Here is a 20,475-nt window from a genome sequence, read left to right as displayed (position 1 = left end):
TTCAATAACATCGATTGAACAATTGTTAATCGCATAATTCATTAATCATTAACATCTGACTAAAAACTAAATTGCTTTTTACATCATTTTTTTTTTTGTCATCAACATGATCACATCCTCTTGCAAGCAGAACAGATCTGGATTCTGTGTTTGTTTGATGGTGTCTTTTATTGAGGCAGTAGCTGCCAGCCTATAAGCAAGTAGTATGGTTGACTTGCTATTGCTCATAACAGAGGTTGGCCACCTGATAGGTGATGTTGCTGTTGTTGTGTTCTCGTTTTACTCAACCGTGAGTTGTTTACTTAGCAGAAAAGTGATTTCAGAGTTATTGTGAAACCTTCTTGAAACAGCTGTGTTTAGCAGCTTACCAGATGCTCTGAACAGTTCACGTCCAAAGAACAAGAAGGTAACCATGTTATACACGCATCGAGACATTTACATCTGATTTAAATATTTAAGTGTGAATGCTAAGTATCGTGTGAATGTCATGTATCATTTTCTGCTTTGGCATCAACCCAGGAACCGGACTACATATAAACTACATATAAAACAAACACACCCTAAAAGTAGGCCATCATGTTCTAACTACTCCAAGCTCTCCCATCGCTCAGAAAGAAATACACAGCTGTCAACATGACATCATACAATGTGAGGACCATCTTGGTGCCATGTCTATTTCATATAAATGAAGTCATAGCATAAAACATAACCCCCTTCTAGCTCTCGCTGTAACTGTTCAAAACTTTTGGTTCAAGCTTCTGAGGTCACTGAATTCATAGAATGCAGCATTAATAATGTAACAAAGTAGTATTCAGAGTAAATGAGCTGATTTCTATGAATTCTGCATTATTTTTTTCCAAACCATCAAAATTCCAAAAGTCTTTACAGTTAATAAAGACTTTAGGCACTAAAAGAAACAAGGCTCATAAATCTGGCAACCCCGCCAAGCTGGTGCTGTTAAAATCTGTAATTTCCCAGAACAGGAAGTAGGTTTAAGGGTATTTACAAGCTGCTAGCTCTTGTACGGTTCCCCCAAAGCAGGCACACTCGTAAAAAGATGTTGCCTCTTTAGGTGTTCCCCAAGCAGATGCTTAATGGAACTAGTAATTCCACTGCAGGTTAAAGCTCAGCTGCTGTTTACCTCATCAATAACTTTGTCAAGTATAGATAGCAGTGGCCTGGCTTAGGGCAAATAAGGGATGCGCCATGGGGTTGCCATCACTCAAACCATTGTGTTTTTATTTGTTTAAATGCTGAGATGTTTAAGATTCTGACTGTTATCTGTTGAACCTAATCAGTCAAATCAGTCAACAGCTCAAACTAGGAACAGACTTCCCTCTCCCTGTCTGTTGTCTCTAGATGAGCCATGATAAATGTACTAAGGTTTAATAGAGAAAGACACTCATAGGAAAGATGCTTCGACATAAATCCATATACTTTAAGTATTTTTCCAGTGTTTATGGACTTATATTAATAGTGCCTAAATGTAAAGTGTATATTCTTTTTATTGTGCAGGGATTATGTGTGGTATTTTAGGGCTGGGCTGAGTTAAAATATACTAGGCTGTGCAAAAGTCTTGGGCCATCTGAGAAAATGATATGTAATATAGCTTTTTTCTGAGCAGCAACCCTTTATTTGTTTGAAAAATTACCATTAGAATCAGTCGAAAATAACAAATAAAGAATACATTGCAATTTATTTGATGTGTTTGAATATTGGCTTACATGTTCCACGCCTCTCATCCAGCTAATGAATCCTCCATGTGCTGTTGATGGAACTTAACAAATCCTTGCAATGACTGGAGTTCGCTGAGAACTAAGGAGCCAAACCTTTGTTCTTTTAACCATATTCTTCTATCAAGATATCAACATTTTTTCAAAACACTAATAAAAATCGTGTTACATTTGGCTCTATTTAGGCCTATTGGTGTTTATTAAATTAAATAGTGTCTTGATACTCATGCATTCCCTCTTATATGGTTTAAAAGAGGCAAGGAGATATTCAGAACTGTTACATGGTTTTTGTCCTTTCTCTTAAACTGCTTTTAAATGCTGGGTATAGAGTCACGTTTTGCTTGGCTGGAGCAGTTCAATGGAACATATTTCAGAATATGGAAGATGAAGTAAAAGCTTATCTGCTCCAAAAGCTCTTGGAAATAAACACATACTGCTTCCTGATATGGTCGGCTATAAAGAAGTTGTAAAGTTTTGTGTGGAAAGCACTCTGGTCAGATGTTCTGCTGGAAACTCTTTTTCCTACCCTTGTTGGTGAAAGGGAGAATCACGAAGACAGCAGTGGACACAAAGCTTAGTGTGTTCAAAAGTCTCTGAGGAGAAGTCCTGATTTTCAGTCTCTCTTGAAATAGAGCAGAGTGGATTTTGAGAAGCTGAACTGAACTCCACTCCACTTTAGGATGGTCTTGATACCAGATTTTGTACCTCAGTACCAACACAGAGTGTAGCATCAAAATGCTCAATAACAAAATGATGCTACAAAAAATCCATCCATCCATCCATCCATTTTCTAAGCCGCTTCTCCGTCAGGGTCGCGGGGGGTGCTGGAGCCTATCCCAGCAGTCTTCGGGCGGAAGGCAGGATACACCCTGGACAGGTCGCCAGTCCATCACAGGGCAGACACACAGACACAGACAGTCACTCACACCTAGGGGCAGTTTAGCATGTCCAATTGGCCTGACTGCATGTCTTTGGACTGTGGGAGGAAACCGGAGAACCCGGAGGAAACCCACGCAGACACAGGGAGAACATGCAAACTCCACACAGAGAGGACCCAGGTCACCCGGCCGGGGAATCGAACCCAGGCCCTCCTTGCTGTGAGGCGACAGCGCTACCCACCACGCCACCGTGCCGCCCGTGCTACAAAAAATAATAAAAGAAAAAAAAACACAGTTGGCTGACAAAACTTCAAATAATATATTAAATAATAATAATAATAATTCGTTAGTATCAGGTTTCTTCAGACTAACAGCTTTCATTTTCAAATTCAGTCTATTTTTATGAATATAAAACTGTTTTGAAGATAAATGATGAACGTTAACAGTGACATTCAACAAGGACATTCATTCTAGCCTCATGACAGAAAATAGATTACACCTTACATTAATCATACTGGACAAACCTGTTCCCCTACACTAGGATCTAAGGTCTAGGATTTTAAGATTAAGTTTGAAATCACTGTTTTCAGTAATATGACAAGTGTACTAAATTATTTTAATATGCTGGTCCTGTGCAACTTCACAGCCTTGCAGAAATTAAGAAATGTTATATGTATACAATTGGGATGAACAGAGCTGTAGAAGATATATGTATTGACATAGTATCACATTATGAATAAAGTTATTAAAAACATGATATCCATAATATGTCATGATTTAAAAATAATGATCACATCTTAAGGCAGCTTTTATAATAAGGTATATAGATTATTCACAAAACAATTTGCGGAAATGATTCACAAAGTCATCATTTGTTTTGATAGGCCATGGAGGTGTCTAGACTCTAGATGTGCCCTATTACCTATTACTCTGCTAATGTTTCTGTTTTCAGATTATTAAAGCATGCAGCATTACAAAAGTACAGTATTTATTTATGCATATCTACAAGTTAATGTTAGCCCAAGCTAACACATTAGACACAAGCCAACATGCCAGTCATGATGCGGTTTCACAGTTCAATACAATGCAGTATGCTATTACTTAATTTGTTGCAATATGGTATATTATATTATTATATCCCTAATAATTCACTATTGTCAGAAGAAATCCTCGTATCTCAGTTTATGCCATTTTTCAGTTTTTGACCTATATTTGAAAATACCTGTTACCTGGAGGTTTTCGTCCAACAACAGGGAATTGCTTCTTAAAGTATTGGTTAAAAAAAAAGACATAATTGCCAGTATAGCAAATGATTCTGAACATTTTAATGATAATATGAATGTTGGTGATATGGCAATAGGGACAATCTCTGTCTGAAATTAGCATGCATGGTTTTATTAACCTAGAGCTACAATGAAACATAAGTATAGCCATAACCTGTAAAGAATTATTGTTAAGAAAATATTAAAAGTGGGTATAGAAGCACTGAAAACCAGTTTTTTTGATATATCATGCAACACAATGTCTAGCACTAAGTGAGCAGTCACAGTCCCGCTGTCGATTTACCATTTGATTCTGCAAATTCAAGTGACAGCATGGAAGCTGAATCACAGCATGAAAATATCTTCACGCCCTTTCAGTTAACTGCAAAAAATGGGTTGATCTAAAACGAATAGAGGGTTTTCATTGAGGATTGCACTGTAGACAGTGTGTTTACACCTTTGCCAGACCAGAGGGACTCTTTTCTAAGATAATCTCTTAAAAGTAACCAGTTTCAAAGCCAGTTTCATTAGATGACATAAGTTCTCCACATGTTGGGGGTGGGGGGGGGGGGGCTTTTGTCTCTTTTACTGCGTTAGACGGCCGTGTGGTTTGTGAATGAAGCCGTCTAATCTGCATCTTAGACTGGGTGAACTACGCTGACTGCTTTACCATCAACTTTGTCCTTGGCATGCACCCAAAACCACGGTGTTACAGCGCGGCTTGCCTCTCTTTCCATTGCTAATCCAAAACAGGTGCGGAGGCGCTAGTGAATAAAAACAGGAGAGAAAAAAAAAAAAAGTTAAAACATTTCTGCCACTATATTGAAAAGGCATCCGTCCAAGCTTTCCCATATCAAAATTGGTTCACAAGGGATGAGTTGTAGGGAAAAGTGGGTTCTTGCTTGGGAAGCACATACACTGTCGAACTTGTTAGTGGGGGCACAGACGCAAAGCTAACTTGGTAAAACAATAGTTACCATATTACAGTGGTGCACAATAAGAGTCTCTGCATTTCATTTTGGGAAGAGTTGCCCTCTGCACTGTGTTAACATTTCAAGATGAACAGACTAATAGAAGTGCTTGTATGTTAGAAGTTGAAAATATTTTTTACTTCTCATGTAAAATGACCATTTAGGAGACATGAGGTTTTGTTTGGACAGCGAAGATAAATTTAACAGAAAACTACAGAAAGAAATTTGTACTGTACACTTGGTGCTTGGTTTTGATTCCCATGGCAAGTCATTTTGATATATTTGCCATCACTACCTTCTTGTGTTGAATTAGAGATGTCTTTAACACAAAGAGGGATTGTAAAGCAAAGGTGTTGGAAATAACATTAACACAGTTGTTAAATGTGTTCGGTCATATCTTGGCTACTACGCTATTACTGAGCTGTTACTTGGAAGCAGGCAGCAGGATTTATCACTACACTGAAAGATAGAAGTCTGTGTTGGGTATGTTTGGCTTACGTGGCCTTTTAATGTGTCGAACCCAATCTCTACTTCCTTAGGAAGGCATTCCACATAGCACAGAGCATCCCCAAATGGCTTTGAAGTGTAAAAAACATTCTCCCAAGCACATAAATACCCCTTTCTGCGTGTTATCAGTCTAAGGAGGATTCCTTCCGAATGGATCTTCTGTTTTAGCCATTCCGCTGTGACTGAACATAAAACCCAGACATCAAAAGGAGAGTCTTGCTTTAAAAAAAGATACTTTTAGTTTTAGGATGTCTTAACTAGATTTTTTACTGTAGATGCTGCCTCATGCAATTGTATGCAGCTTAATGTGGTGGCACTGATGCTTTTTAAGAATTTTGGAATGTTCAGTTAAGTCCAGGGCTGTGTGGTTAACCCAGAGGGCTTTAGAGGTTGCAACCCAGGGCCCCTCAGCCACGAAGAGGGCTGATGGAGTTTTCTCCATGTAGATTATCCATAGTTTCACATGGAGTTTTGGATGTTAAGGCCCCATTCCAATATCTTGCCTTTCTACTGATTTTCACAATCATGTAAATACATTTTCCTTTCTCCTGTTTCAACTACATGCTACATGAATGCATTCTTTATGGCCCAGCTGTTAAGTAGCCTACATTATCGTCATTGCTTTTTCCTGCTGTAATATTCTGTCCCTAATTCTAAAGCACTCTGTCCCTGACATAGTTTGAATAGCCAGATGAAACTGTCACTACTGAAACATAAATGAAATGTCTTCACCCAGTACTTGTCTGTAACGTGAGTGGGTTTTTAATAAATGTGACCGTGAGCTCGCATGGTTATGATATGGCAGAAAAACAATACTGACGGTCTGACCCAATTGTAGTTAAGACAGAGAGTACAAACAAAACCGGTTGACATCTTTCTATTAATTCAATGCAAAGAGCTCATATAATGCAGACTTGTTGTTCCCACATTGTTGGTACCCATGAACGAAGTTTAACCCCTCACTGCAGCTAACTTTACCTTTGATTTACTACCTTTATTACTACTATTCATTTATTATTTCTTTCTCACTTCTTTTTGTTGCTGTGTGTCCAGGTTGAATGATTGTTTGAATGAATGTACAACTCGATTTCTAAAAAAGTTGACGCTGTGAGTTCAAAATGCAGTGATGTCTGAATTATGTAAACCCTAGATTTAATGGAACAGTATAAAGACAACATCAAATGATGAGACTTTATTTAAATTTTACTGTGTTTTGAAAAATATGTGCCCATTTTTAATTTGATGCTAGCAACATGTTTCAAAAAAAGTTGGGACAAGGGCAAAAAAAGACAAAAAGTTGTGCAGCATATCTCACAACTAAGCAGGTTAAGTGGCAAGTTAGTACCAGAGATGAGTATAAAATTCCATTGTGTCGTATAATGGATACGCTTTAGTATACTACTGATGAAGAGCAGGATTCAGTATATACTGATGCAATATGCAGTGTACATTACATAATATGCTCTGTCAAACAGCCTGAGTCTTTCAGAAGTGAAGATAAGGAGGGGTTTACCACTCTGTGAAAGACTAATCTTAGAGAAAATATTGGGTGATGGCTTAAAAATGTAAACTAAATTCTTGTGTTTCTTGAAATGATTTTTATTATTTGTATTGTTGTGTGTTTTTATTTAATTGGAAGTAACTTAAAATGAAACTTGAAACACTGTGTATTATGTGGAAGGAAAAACAGTTTGCAAATGGGAGGCTTTGTACAGTAGTAATAGATTGTCTTTCTTAGTGTGGTGCTTTTGCTTTAATACTGCTTAAATCTCAATACCAGCACACTTTTGATACCCAGCTCCATCGTGGCTATAATGGCTGTGTTGTAGCTCCGTCATTCTACAGATCTGTCTTGTAGGTCAGGAACTGACAGCAACTCTGTTTGGCTGCTAACACACAAACCACTATTCTAATGAAAGACTGTGGCAGAGAAGCAGACAAGAAAGAATAACCAAGGACTTAGATCACCACCACAGGAGGGGCAGTGTCTGTGTCTTTTATGCAGTAACTGTACACTGGTTGTTGTTGTTTTCAGTCTCTGTAATTGCTCTAAATCTGTCTTTTAAGGATACTTGCAGTCATTCGTTGTTCATTGATGATACTCAAAAATCTGTATTATGATTGAATTTGCTGTAGTACAGAAAAAATTGTCATAATTCTCACTGGTAATATGCATTTATTGTTTTATATGTCCATGTACACTGTCCCTTGGTTTTAGAAGGGGTGCACTATCAGAATCATCTAGAATCAGAATTGGATGATTTGCTCTAACACATGATTGGATCACCTGTTTGCTAATCTGTTGTGAAGTGTACGAGTGCTGTATTTTATTTGAATACATAGGTGCTTCGGCTAATGAAACACACTTGCCATTTAACCATTTTTGATATTTAAGCATTTCCATTTTAAACAAAGTGTATTCAATTGTATTCATCCTAATAAGAACGTATTATTCATCCAAACCACCATTCTTCCATAGCAGCCATGGTGCTTTTTAGCCTACGGTCTCCTGTGATCTCATGTAGCCTGTGCCAGCTTCCGCCCTCCTAGCACTGTCCTTACTAGTGGGTGGAATTGGATATGACTAAATTGGGGGGAAAAATTGGGAAAAGAAATATTCCAAGTTCATGAGCATTTTATTTGTTGTCTTAATCAAGAATATTAAACAACATTTTCACTTTTGTCTTCCAGCATAATGTCAATTTCTATTGGAATTTCAGGATTATGTTGGCATCAAGTTAATAGTTAAGCATATTTCTATTTTATTTATAAACTGTGTTTGATGCTACTCATGACAGTTTTGACACTGGAGGAAATACTTAAAACCGAACTTTTTTTTGCTTGTTTACTTCACATCCAAGCAAATACTTTACATGCATAGTGCATTTCTCTGTTGTTGCATGTTCAGTCAACAGCTGATCCCTCAACAGTAGAATAGAATAGAATTCAACAGTAGAATAGAATAGAATCAGAAGTCCTAGGGTTGCCAGACATCCAGGTCTTTCCAGAACCTTAGATTTCATTTTGAGTATAGCTACCCATCCGCTTTAGTTAAAAAAACAAGCTTCTGATCAAGTGTGCAGGAATTTTATAGAGCTGATTAGAAATTGGCGACTTCAGATCAGCCCAGAGAGTCAGCCGTCAGCCACTTTAGCTTTTGAAAAAATCTGAGCTGGCCATAAAAACTCATGACCAGCACTCTATTTATCAATGCGTAATGTTATGTTGTAAAAAAAAAGCAGCCTGTATTTTCACACCTTTCAGTGGAACCGTGCTACAGCTTATTGGGGTTCCACAGAGAATGCCGGGGTGGCGTAACATACCACTCTCAATTGAGCTCCCCACACATATAACCTTTTACCACAGCAGCTGCAGCACTTAATGATATTTCATACAAGTGCGTTTCCTCCCTCAAACAGCCAAAAATGCCTGTGCAAAGCTATGTATATATGATGTATATACACATGTACATAAACATGCAAACACAATATATACAGTTTGCTCATTGGCAATAGCGTCAATATAGGGATTCAACAATCCCGTATCTCTGCGTATACAGTTCCACAAGTGAGAAGTATGTAAAGGAGAGAGAGTTGAGAGAGCAGTAAACGTGCAGAGACACGGTGGTCTCGAGTTCCAAACCAGGCCGCTCGCCCCCTCGTCGGCTTTAATAGCGGTGCGAGTCCATGGTTACTGTTTAGCATCCGTGGAAAAAATGGCACCAACAGCAAAAGTCGTGCTACCAACTGCAACCGGTGAACAAAAAAAAAAAAAAACAGATACATAGATCCACAGGAGAAACTGCCCACGCTCATCCACCGTGCCGGTGTGCTCTCTCTCCCGCCATGCTCTCCCATCCTTGTTTTGTTTTTGCCTCTGCCCTCCAATTGGCCGATTGTCCCATGACGTAGTGAGTATCACAGGGTACATACGTTCATAGAAATTTTTTTCCACAGGCAAATCATTATTAATGCCCTTATCTGTATAACAAACAACAAAACAAATGTAAACATGTGTTCCGTGTGCTCGTCACAGTGGGATATAGTGTTGTACCAGTTACCATTGCTATGATGTAGTCAGTGGACTGACACTGTTTGTAGTGGGTTTTAGGAAGACATTCTGAAGGAGTCATTATGCACACTGTGGATAGTGTTTTAGCTGAAAGTGAGGTCATCGAAATTGGACCACATGAGGTCCTAAGTGATTAATGGTACGAATGAGTCCAGATACGTGCTCTTTGTCTCTTCCAGCAGCTTTATTCACTCTGTTTTTTACTTCAAAGTGCTGCAAATGCTGAGAAATGCATGCCTTAGACTGCCTTAAAACATCCTGCAGAACAATCCACATTCACCCTTTTTAGGTCCCTAAACTCTGTGCTTCCTGTATTTGGATGCACTTTGGATTTGGACTAGACTTCTGTTTAGCAAAGCAAGGCAATGCAGACATTAATATCTACCTTAAAGTTTCTCAGACTGGGAAAAAAATACAGAGTGCACTCTACAATCTGGTTATCACAGGGTGTATGGGGACCGCTGTGGGGAGAGCAAAATGATTACAGTGTATCTAGAAATTCATTACAGACTGAATGCCTGTGTCTAAGGAGTTGCCACAGTGAGAAAAAGAGCACAAATGCAATAGTTACAAAAATGTCATCTCAGGGATTTCAGAAGTATCACTGTCTTCAGTTTTGTTTTGGTTTCCACATCGGATCTGTTTCCTTTAGAAGACTTACAGTTGTAGTTATTTTACTCTACATAAAAACAGTCTGGTGGCATCTCTGCCAAAGCCTGCCTGAATAGAGGGACGTTTATTTCCTGACGTTTCAAAATGACATGGTCCATTTCTGTGAATCGCGTTAGAGGGGTGGGGATTTAAACAAGCGAGTGGAATTGGTGCACAGTTGATGAGGGATAGAAAGAAAATGAATACTTGCAAAATGACATCTAGCAATTCCATGGCTATCTGTAAAAATAATTAGCATGAATAAGCAGTAAAGGATTATGTAGTTGAAGCACATGCACAGGAGTTTCTAAAGACGTTCAGGCATGCTATATATGCTTTGAACTGTAACGGGGAGCGAGGAGGCGGATGCATTTATTATGGGCAAATCCAGGGTCATTGTCCAGACGGTCCAGGGTCATAGATCCAACACGGATCGATCGGGGGACAGACATGACAAAGCAGAATCAAACAAGCCGAACAGTACAAAGACCAATACATCCAACAAAGACCAACCAATACAAGGGGCAATCACAGGGCTTAAATACACAGGGTAAACGAGGGACAGGCGGGAAACAGGTGGAGACAATCAGGGGCGGAGTCACAAAACAAGGGGCTGGACTAGGATCAAAACAAATGCACATGGATCGGACTGGGAGGGGCCAATCGTGACATGAGCTGTAATTTTTAAATCTATTCCATAAATAGTCTATATTCAATAAATGTCAAAATACAGTGTCATTTTATACATTTATAGCGAAATTACATGTGAATAAACTTGTGGTTTTTAGACATCTCCTGTATTTTTTCACAAATATTTAAAAAAAAAGTGCATGAGAAAACATCACGTGTAAAATAAACGTGATTACATGTACCATTGATGTACCAACCTGTGTTTACTTGAAACTTGCACCCTTTACATGTGAAATAGGTGTGACTCTTTTGTGTGTGAGCATCCAATTATAAGAGGAAGTCTATAAATTTAGTCAATAAATATCTAGGAGAGCATATCAGATGATTTTGCAAAACGTGTCAACTTGATTTCTAGGAGTGTAATAATTCTCAAAATTCATCATTAGATTTGATATGATTTAGTGGAGTCTCACTTTGATGCATCTTTTGAGACAGCAAAAAAATAAGGCGTGGCTAAAAGTGTTTCCATGTAAATTTGTCTATTTTCAGTTCAGAACATTCAACATTATATTCTAAAAGTACAGTAATTCAAACAAAATCTGTATCCCAGTGTCCCAGTCTTACATTTCCAGCCTAACAAGTCAAAGAGCGGCTGTATTTATTTCACACACTAGCATTCATGGGAAAAAGAGCTTGCAGACTGGCATTGCCATTGATCTATTGCACAGGCCAACATTAAATGTGAAACAAATATTGGCATGAGAAGTATGAAATCTTGGTGGTACATAATTCCATCAGCCTGTAAACTGACCTCAGATGAGAACAGTATCCTTTTCATTTAGTCTTGATTGTTGCAAGTGCCTGATCATGCAGAAGGCTACTGACACTTGCCTCAAGTTTTCCACCCATGGAAAAAGTGAGCCTACAAGGTCATGGACTTGCAAATCGCTTGAAAGGGAAAATGCAGTGTCATGTCGTTTAGGGTTAGTGTTGCTCTGTGTGATGATGCATTACCCTTTTTATGTGCACAGTATTCCATTGTCTGCTTATGCAGTATTCCGATGGGATTTTCCAGACACATTGGACAGAACAAAGAAAATATTATCGCAGGATGTCTGTAATGTTTATGATTGATTAACATGGAAGAAGAGATCAGTGTATAAACTACAGAGATGTGAGTATGAACTCCATTTATACATTAACACCACACCAAAGACATTGTATGTGTAACAGCTTGTACTGCTCACAAGTATAAAATTGGCTGTTTATTGGAATCTCTTCTATCCTAACTATCGATCAAACTACTTCTAAGACTGTTAGATTTTTGTATTAATGGAGTCAACTTGAGTGACAGAATTCAATTGAAATTATGCAAAAATAAGGCTTATAAAAAAATAATGAATATAATATTACTTGTTTTTGATCTTAACATGGAACTTAGAAGAGCTAAAGTGAGCTAAATTAACTTAAAAGCTCTTTTTCATGCTGGATTAGTTTTATCGGGGAAGGTGATTTATAAGGAATTTGACTGCCAATTTTCACAGGATAAAGTATTTCTGCCAATTACCTCAGCCTAGATCGTCATAGCTCAGTTCACATTACCAATAAGATTGGAATTAAATCAAAAATAAAAGGTCCAAACAAACAACCAGTAAATACCAGATAAATCCACATCAGACTAGTAAAATGGGCTCATTTAACTGACAAATGTCACCCAGCATGACAGAAATTTTACTGCCTCGTGAGGAAGAGCTTTCAAATACTTAATTTCGTGCTTCTTCTAATCAGCCGATCAATAAAAATGGTTTAGATCACAATAGTCTTGTTTTGAATTTGAGGATAAAGGAAAGAGCTCAATTTTAGTGGCAAGCTTTGTCTCCCAGACACCAAAAAAGGGCCTGTACATGTTACCAGGATATCTTATCACATTGCTGTGGGGTCAATTTGAAAAGGATTACTATTACTAAAACAGAAGTTGATGAATTATAGGGGTAATTTGCTGAACTAGGGACATGGCAGATTCTTCTTGGATTAAAATTACAAATCTCTGTAATCACTTAAATTACTGTACCCTGCCAGGTAAAATCCGGAAAAAATAGTGTTGAACACAGACTGGCTAAATTTAACCCGACTATCTAGCAGATGGGTAGATGTTGTGGCACTGGTAATTGTTTGATTATAACATCTTACTTTTTCCACTTTGTCTAAAGTACAATACCTCTGAGCTGTTTATGTGTGAATTGTGAAAGGATATATTTTTGAGACAGGCTGTCGAGACGGTCACAGCAGAATATCTCACACTCCATGTGCGTGCTGGTGCAGGCAAACTTAAGTCAAAATCCACAGGGGAAGGGGAGGATTGAGGAGGTTGTATTATGAACTTTAAGGTAGTGTAGAGTTCACCTGACGTAGGCTAGATTTAGAAGGCAGAGAATATAAATGCTTCCTTTTTTTCTTTTCCACGTACGATGGAACATTTACCAGCTTGTCAAATCACGCAGGTCTGGTGTACCCTGAGGTGATTTCACAGGTCATTTCATGGTAGGCTGCTGGAATCTTTATAGACAGAGGAACACGCAGTCCGTAAGAGGCTATTTAGACGGGACTAAAATCACACTCTTGTGGTGATTACATTCCCGGTCCTCCCCACGTTAAACTAATCCCATTCAAATCGTGCTTCAGCTGAACGTAATGCCTACACATTGTCATGTGTTTGAAGTGGTATCTGTCATAGCAACAGGAGCAGGCACCTATCTCAAGTTATTGTTACGCTGATGGTCATGCGGCTGCAGTGTGGGTCGTTTTGTTTTTTTTTTGTTAACAGATCATTGGTTTCTAAGAGTGTGGCTTTTAGTGGCTCTGTGAAAGCTGTCAGATGAAAGAAGCTGATTATAGCTGAACAAAACAAGGAAAGAGCAGTGACATCATTCCAGCTGGGAGGCCAAGTGTTACTGAGTGTGGGCTTGTATGAGCCACTTGTTGGAATGGTGTTCGTGACAATTTAAAACCCTCATTCATTGCAGTAAAACCCTGGCATGTAGATGTTGAGATCCACCACCAACAAACACACACACACACACACACACACACACACATGTGTGAATATCAGACATGCTAGTAACATGCATTAAAAAAAAGAAAGAAAGAAAATAAATAAATAAATAAACATTGTGTATTATTTTCAGTGAAATAGATTAGAGGTTAGGGTTTGGGCCGCCTCATCCCAATAGAAGGAGTTCTGTAAAATATGATTTTGTACAGAACAGCTGGAATAGGCTACGACACCCCCCACAACCCTGAGGGAGAAGTGGCTTAGAAGATGTGTGTGAGTGTGAAGCAGAAGATGATTTTGTACATGCTTAGCTTATTACTGTCTCAGTTGATGCCTTGGGTCACTAGATCAAAACATCCTTGTAAATGTCTGAAAACTTAAATGTTTTTCGTAGTGAGTTTCACCATTTGATTATTTTTGATTTGGTAAAATGGTTCATTTATAATACATACTGAACATTATTTGGACCCGACATCATTACATTATATGAAAACATGCATGCGTATGCATGAGCACTTCATTGGTGGAAGGGTCCAGACTGGCTTTGGATGTTTCGGCAGGGCCAGTAACAGGTCCTGCAGGATAAACATTAAACAGAACAGGGTTGGTGTGTCTCCGTGTCTCTGTGGAGATGATGGATGTGCCTCTGTTGACCCCTGGTGACCCCCCCGCTCCAGGCCGTCATATTAGTCACCCTCTATTGACTGAAATGACTGGCAGCTTCACAGCAGAGCTGAGAGCCCTTACCCTCACTTTTCCTAACACAGCTAAAAAATCAGTTTGGCAGTTCAGGTCAATGGTTATTATTTAGGTAATAGTAACTTTTTAATTGCTCGTTCATCTTCTAAATTATGTATGAATAATCAGTTACTAGTGATGCACAATATCACTTCATTCGTATGCAAATCCATTATTAATCATGCTCTAAGCATGGAAAGAGACACTGAGTTCTGTAATTATTAATAGGTAACATCTATTACTGTGTAATATCTACAATTTCTGTGCGATATCCAGTCATTACCTGCTCAGGAATGTGCAATATCCACCCAACTTCATGCGTAAACTGTAAATGTGTATAGTTTCTTAATTCTATTTTTATTTTTTATATTTTTCTGCTAACAGACACCTTGTGTATTTATTTCTATAGTAGATGCTTTCCTGCCTTACAGTACCACTTTAGAAGGTGACCCCAATGAAGAGTTTAGGAATGGTTTATTAATCGTCCCAAAACCCTTAAAAATCATTAATAAACAGTTACACTGCGTAAATGAAAAGGGCCTGTTATGTCTGATGAACGTCTGAAGATGACAGGTATAATGTTGACTGACATAGAAGATAAGGATAAGTAACCAGTGAGATCCAAAGTTTGACAGTTTATCTTAGCGCACTGTTTGGAAGGGCACAGGTCACATAACTTTTATTAATGATTTTAAGGTATTTTAATGGTAAATTAATAACCATTTATAAACTCATTTTCAATCATTCATAAAGGTAGTCTTCTCTCTTCCAGCGGTTTGCTTCTCAGCAGAGACCAAAACTTATAGCTGTAAATCTGTAAAGTTGTAAAAGATCCACTTTACAGAATGATGACACATGATAATACACTAACAACATCCTAGCATCGGTTACCATAGAAACGGTCCACTGCAACATCTTAGCAACCCTTGATGACCCCTTTATGGGGGATAGTAACAGACTATCAGACTATTTCTAGCATTATTCTGATTATACTTTGACTTTCGTTGGATTAAGTGCACACTTTGATTCACCACAACACCTACATTCACCATCACTCAGCTGGAACTGTGATTGGTCAGGATGCTCACAACGCAAAGTAAAAAGCATTGTAAATGATTAGAAAGCCTATTTGAATACTACAGCCTTCTGCAATAGTGCTGTGTAGGCTAATATTGCAGAAATGATTAACAAATGTATATTTGGTGTGCATCCCCAGGCGCCAGAAGACCATACGTTGCTGTGTGGTTAGACACAGATATAAAACAAAGCTGAACTTATTGATCTGACAGGCTCACCTGTGAGTAACTTTGGAAAAGGCTCTCTTTTACTTCAGCATGTTCATGCACGTTAGCCCCTGGCAGGTCCCTACCACTAAGGCTGAAGTCATTTTCCATGCTCTCATGGGATGGTTTGGAGCCTGGGAGTGCTTCTGGTGAATAATGGGAAACGTCTATTGACTCTGCACCTGCATGCCTGCAGTTCTGGCCGATATAAAGGGGTAGGATTGTTCCCACATGTGTGGGTGTCAGGGTGTGAAGGGGCGTGTGTATATATGCATTTCCATCTTAATAGAGAGAAAGCAGCTGTTGGTTGTTCATTATACTTCTTCATGTTCCGGGTGATTTACAAATGCTTTAGAGAACTAAGACTTAATCAGTGTTTTTGAATTAGTTGTTCAAAATATTTGATTGTTGTTGTTTTTCTCCAAGGAAGCAAAATTTTCCCAAAGTTGCATTGATCATGGACCTAATGAGTTCACAATGACACCAGCTGAAAAAAATTAGTTCTGTCATTTTGATGGTATTTTTAAAGATTATAGCCTTTTCTTGGTGTGTAGAATTCTTGGGGACAATGCAGCTTCGCAGCAATGACAGTGCCTTGTGTAAGTATGACAGATTCATTTGCTCTGTTATAGCTCTGTATATCATCATAGTTGAAGTTATAAAAGCAGATCCTGAGCTTATGAAGTACAAAGCTGCGCTCAAAACCCTCAACTTCCTCTGACAATGATTGAGCAGCTAATAATAATTATGATAACAATATATTTTATTTATCATGCACCTTTCATTTAACTATAAATCTCAAGTTGTAAGGATATATGTTTTCAAGGTTTGTCTGATCTGCTTATCTGCACTTTCTAATCCCCTGTTGTACCTTGTGGGCCTTTTTCCATTCATGTGCCTCCTGCCTTTTACATTTGTTTTCTTACTCTGCTACCCTGCAGACCACTTTACAGAATCAGCAGGCAGATTTTTTTTCTTTGCATTGCCATTTCTGAGCACTAGAGCAACTTTGCCTTTTTACTAAAACGTAATAATAATTTGATGCATTTAATACTTACTTTATTTCTATGTAGAAAACATGTGGTATAAATTAAATTAAACAAATCCACCTATAGTTCTGCAAATATCCATACTAGGCAGGCTCATAATAAGACGTGTGCTGCTTTTTCCTACATGGTTACCTTGCAGTTGCTATACTCTGTTGCCTCTAAATAAGGACAGCTGTCATCTGTGCTACAGTTGTTAGTTGATAGTTTTCATATGTTTTCATATGCCATGTGCTTTTTATGATGTTTTTGAAGTGTTACAGCTTACATTTTAACATTGTTATACAGACCTCCATCAAAAAGAAGAGACTGAGGTAAAGTATTAAGTGTAAGGTCAAAAGTTGGACTGCATTTGTTTTGTGAGCCAAAACATTATGATTGTTATATTCTATATGCTGTTGGATCTGCCATCCATCAGACTTGCTCTTCCAGCAGATGCTCGATGGGATTAAGATCTAGGGAATTTGGAAAGACCTTGAATTCTCTGTCATGTTCCTCAGTCTATTCCTGAATAACGTGTGCTGTGTGGCAAGGTGCTTTATCCTGCTAGAAGAGGTAGGCGGCACATGTCAAATTGGTGTCCACATGATTGCTCGGACCCAGAGTTGCCCGGCAGAACATTACCCAGAGCGTCACACTCCTTCCACCGGCTTGCCTTCTTCCCACAGTGCATCCTGGGGCCATCACTGCTCCACTTAAGCAGCACTCACATACCCAGCCACATGATGTAAAAGAAAACAGGACTCATTGGACCAAGAGAACATCTATTTCTCCAACGTCCAGTTCCAAGTCTTTAGTGCCCTTTGCAGGTGCTTTTGACTGTGGACAAGGGTTAGCATGGACACTCTGACCAGTCTGTGGCTACACAAGTGATTACAAAGTCCTGTAAGTTGTGTCACAGTAGCCTTTTTGTCAGTTCAGACCAGACAGGATAGCTTTCACTGACCTGGCGCATCAGTGCACCTTGGGCACCAAATGCCCTGTTACCGGTTCATGGTTCGTCCCTCTTCGGACTGTTGTTGCTAGGTACCACTGCTAACTGGGAGCACTCCACAAACCTGGTGATTTCTGAGTTGCTACGACCCAGGTGTCTGGCCATAAATATTTAGACCTTGTCATTGTTGGTCAGGTTTTCACGCCTGCCGATTTCTAACATATCCCAGAACTTTGACATGCGCAGTTGTGACGAGATAACAGATGTTATTTGCTTCATGTGTGAGTGGGGATGTTTTGTCTTGTCAGCCTGTACACAAGGTATTACTGTCTAAAGCATTGATAATCATTAAAACAAACCTCATCAAGCGTTGGGGTCTGGTAGGGTAGGTATGTATAAAGAGATTTTTAATGCTCTTTTCAGGGAAAAGCCTTCAGCTGAGTTGGGGTGAGTTCAGTGCTACTGCTTAATATACACATCATTGTGCCTGAGCTTAAGTTGAACCACTTTGCCAGTGACAGATTAGACGTTTAATTTTTATCCTTGGACTTTATTTGCCCGCAGAAATTGGATAAGACACACTGCCAAAGTACTTTGCATAGTTTCCTTTTCCTTGAAAAATGACTGCCTTTCAACTGCCAATAACAACTGAATCGATTTTACTTCAGAGTTTGCGGGGAAAAATGAGCGTGTCAGCTGTGCGTGACAGTCTACAGACATTTGATTTTCCTTTTGCCATTAAAAGCATTCCCTTGAACGTTGGAAAATGGTGAGGTTGGACCGGTTCATACTCATTTTCCACTCTGGATAAGCCACTTTGTCCATTTCATCTTCTGGTATGTCATTCACTTCTGAGTGATAGGCGTATGAACCTAGCTCTCTCTCTCCTGCGTGAATCTTGCAAGCAGTCATGGTAGGATATCGTAGTGCAATACATAATCCAAATGCGAACACATGCAGTGATGTCCCGCTTACTGCAAGCCATTAAATGTAAAAGTATATTTTTTCCCTTTTACATACACTCTGTGGACCAGATGTATGAGCACAGGCGCAGCATAAAATATGCAGTGTGCAGCCCCAAAACGGCTAAAACTGTTAACAATCTTGAGACAAAAGACAACATGAAGGTTAACAAGCTTGAGACAAAAGACAACATGAAGGTTAAGTGATGATAAGATTGCATATTACTAAATAAAGTTCTTTCTCACATAAACAGGAGTTTAATTCTGCCCCAATAAATAAATAAGTAAATAAATAATACAACTCGGGAAACAATAAGACACCGTTGTGGATGCAACACTTCACATTGCTCATGGTCTGTAAACCACTTTTATCCACAACACAGCAGCAGAATGCGTCTGATTTGTACCTAAAACAGTTGAAAATGGCTTAGTACATCTGGCTCTCGAAACCTCCAAAGCACATTTGGCCACTTGACCACCAGTGAGGTGTTTCTAGTTTCACTTGCCCACATTTTCCTCAAACCAATGTACATCCCTAGTTTTTGAAGTCTTGCTGAAAGTAAGATGTAATGTGTACCATTCCTGAAGCTGAGAGTAAATCACAGCAGATGCTCGAGAGGCATTGTTCCTTTCCTCCAGCTGTGGAGCAGCACAGAACAAGGTGTGCTCAGTTACACCTTGTTTGGGTTCAGGTCTGCTGGCTTTAATGTGCAGTGCCTGTGGACACTGCTGGGATCAGTTTGGCGACATTGCTCTGAACATCATGCATAACATACTACTCTAGTTTGTTTATGCTATCAGAGGAGTACCAGACCACCACTTCTGTTTTCCTGCTCAAAGTTCTGGAGATTTCTGAAAAATGTCCACGATTTACCTGATTCCGTTTAAATCTTAAACATCCAGGCCTTTATTAACATACTTTTCAATGTGGTTTTGGGCACAGCATGACTTACCACACATAAGGCCTGTCAAACAAGGGACCTTCCAGCCAAAAAATTGCAGATATTAATGATTACCCTCATCTAACACTCTGAATTCAGTTTGTGACGGCCTTGCCAATTAGCTGATTAGCTGAATCCGAATTTAATGAGGCAGTGTGCTGAAGGTTTGGCCTGTGAGGATTACTGACATGTGCTATAGACTACAATAGTGAGCAGTTTTTCCTTGCACCTGAATGCTTAGGGGTAAACGTTTTAGAAGTGTGGTTTGCACATAACTGACTCCCCCACAAAATCCAGCACCCCTTAATATATGCACATCACATGGACATATATATGTTTCTATTGGACATATGTTTCTATTGACAGACATATATCTTAAGTTAGCCTTTCATTTTTAGTTACTGTTTCTTTTTTGTTTTGTTTTGAGCTTTAGCATCATTTTATTTTGAGCTTCAGCATTTTATTTAGACCAAAGGAATGGAGTAAATTTACATGTATGCTACAGAGCCAGTTATAGCGTGTGCTCAGCTCAAAAAAAGCCTTTGTCCTTATCTACTGGCCTGTAAAAATGCTTTAAATGTGATAACTGTGTTTTACCCCTAGTGTGGGTCAAATGTGTTGAAGCAATAATAGGTACTGTTGCAACAAACCTGCATTGCCATAAAGAGCCTTTTAAGAAATCAGAACTATATTGATTCAGTGGTTTGTAAATTCTGTACATATATAGCACCTCAATTTCTGTTTAATTACATAGGATTTTGTATTCTATTTTAATTATAATTATTGCGTCTAACTTCATATTGTCACTGCAATGTC

The 20,475-nt window shown here is 38.7% G+C and overlaps 1 protein-coding gene across 2 annotated transcripts in view; it reads left to right on the top strand.

The window, feature by feature from the left end:
- Nucleotides 1-20,475, top strand: part of ralgps1 (Ral GEF with PH domain and SH3 binding motif 1) — a 154,771-nt gene that overhangs the window by 88,819 nt on the left and 45,477 nt on the right. The window lies entirely within an intron of this gene.

This window comes from Pygocentrus nattereri, chromosome 29 (genome assembly GCF_015220715.1).
Source record: "Pygocentrus nattereri isolate fPygNat1 chromosome 29, fPygNat1.pri, whole genome shotgun sequence".
NCBI classification, from domain to species: Eukaryota; Metazoa; Chordata; class Actinopteri; order Characiformes; family Serrasalmidae; genus Pygocentrus; species Pygocentrus nattereri.
The sequence above is the reverse complement of the archived record's forward strand: the minus strand, read 5'-3'. Positions and strand labels throughout refer to the sequence as shown.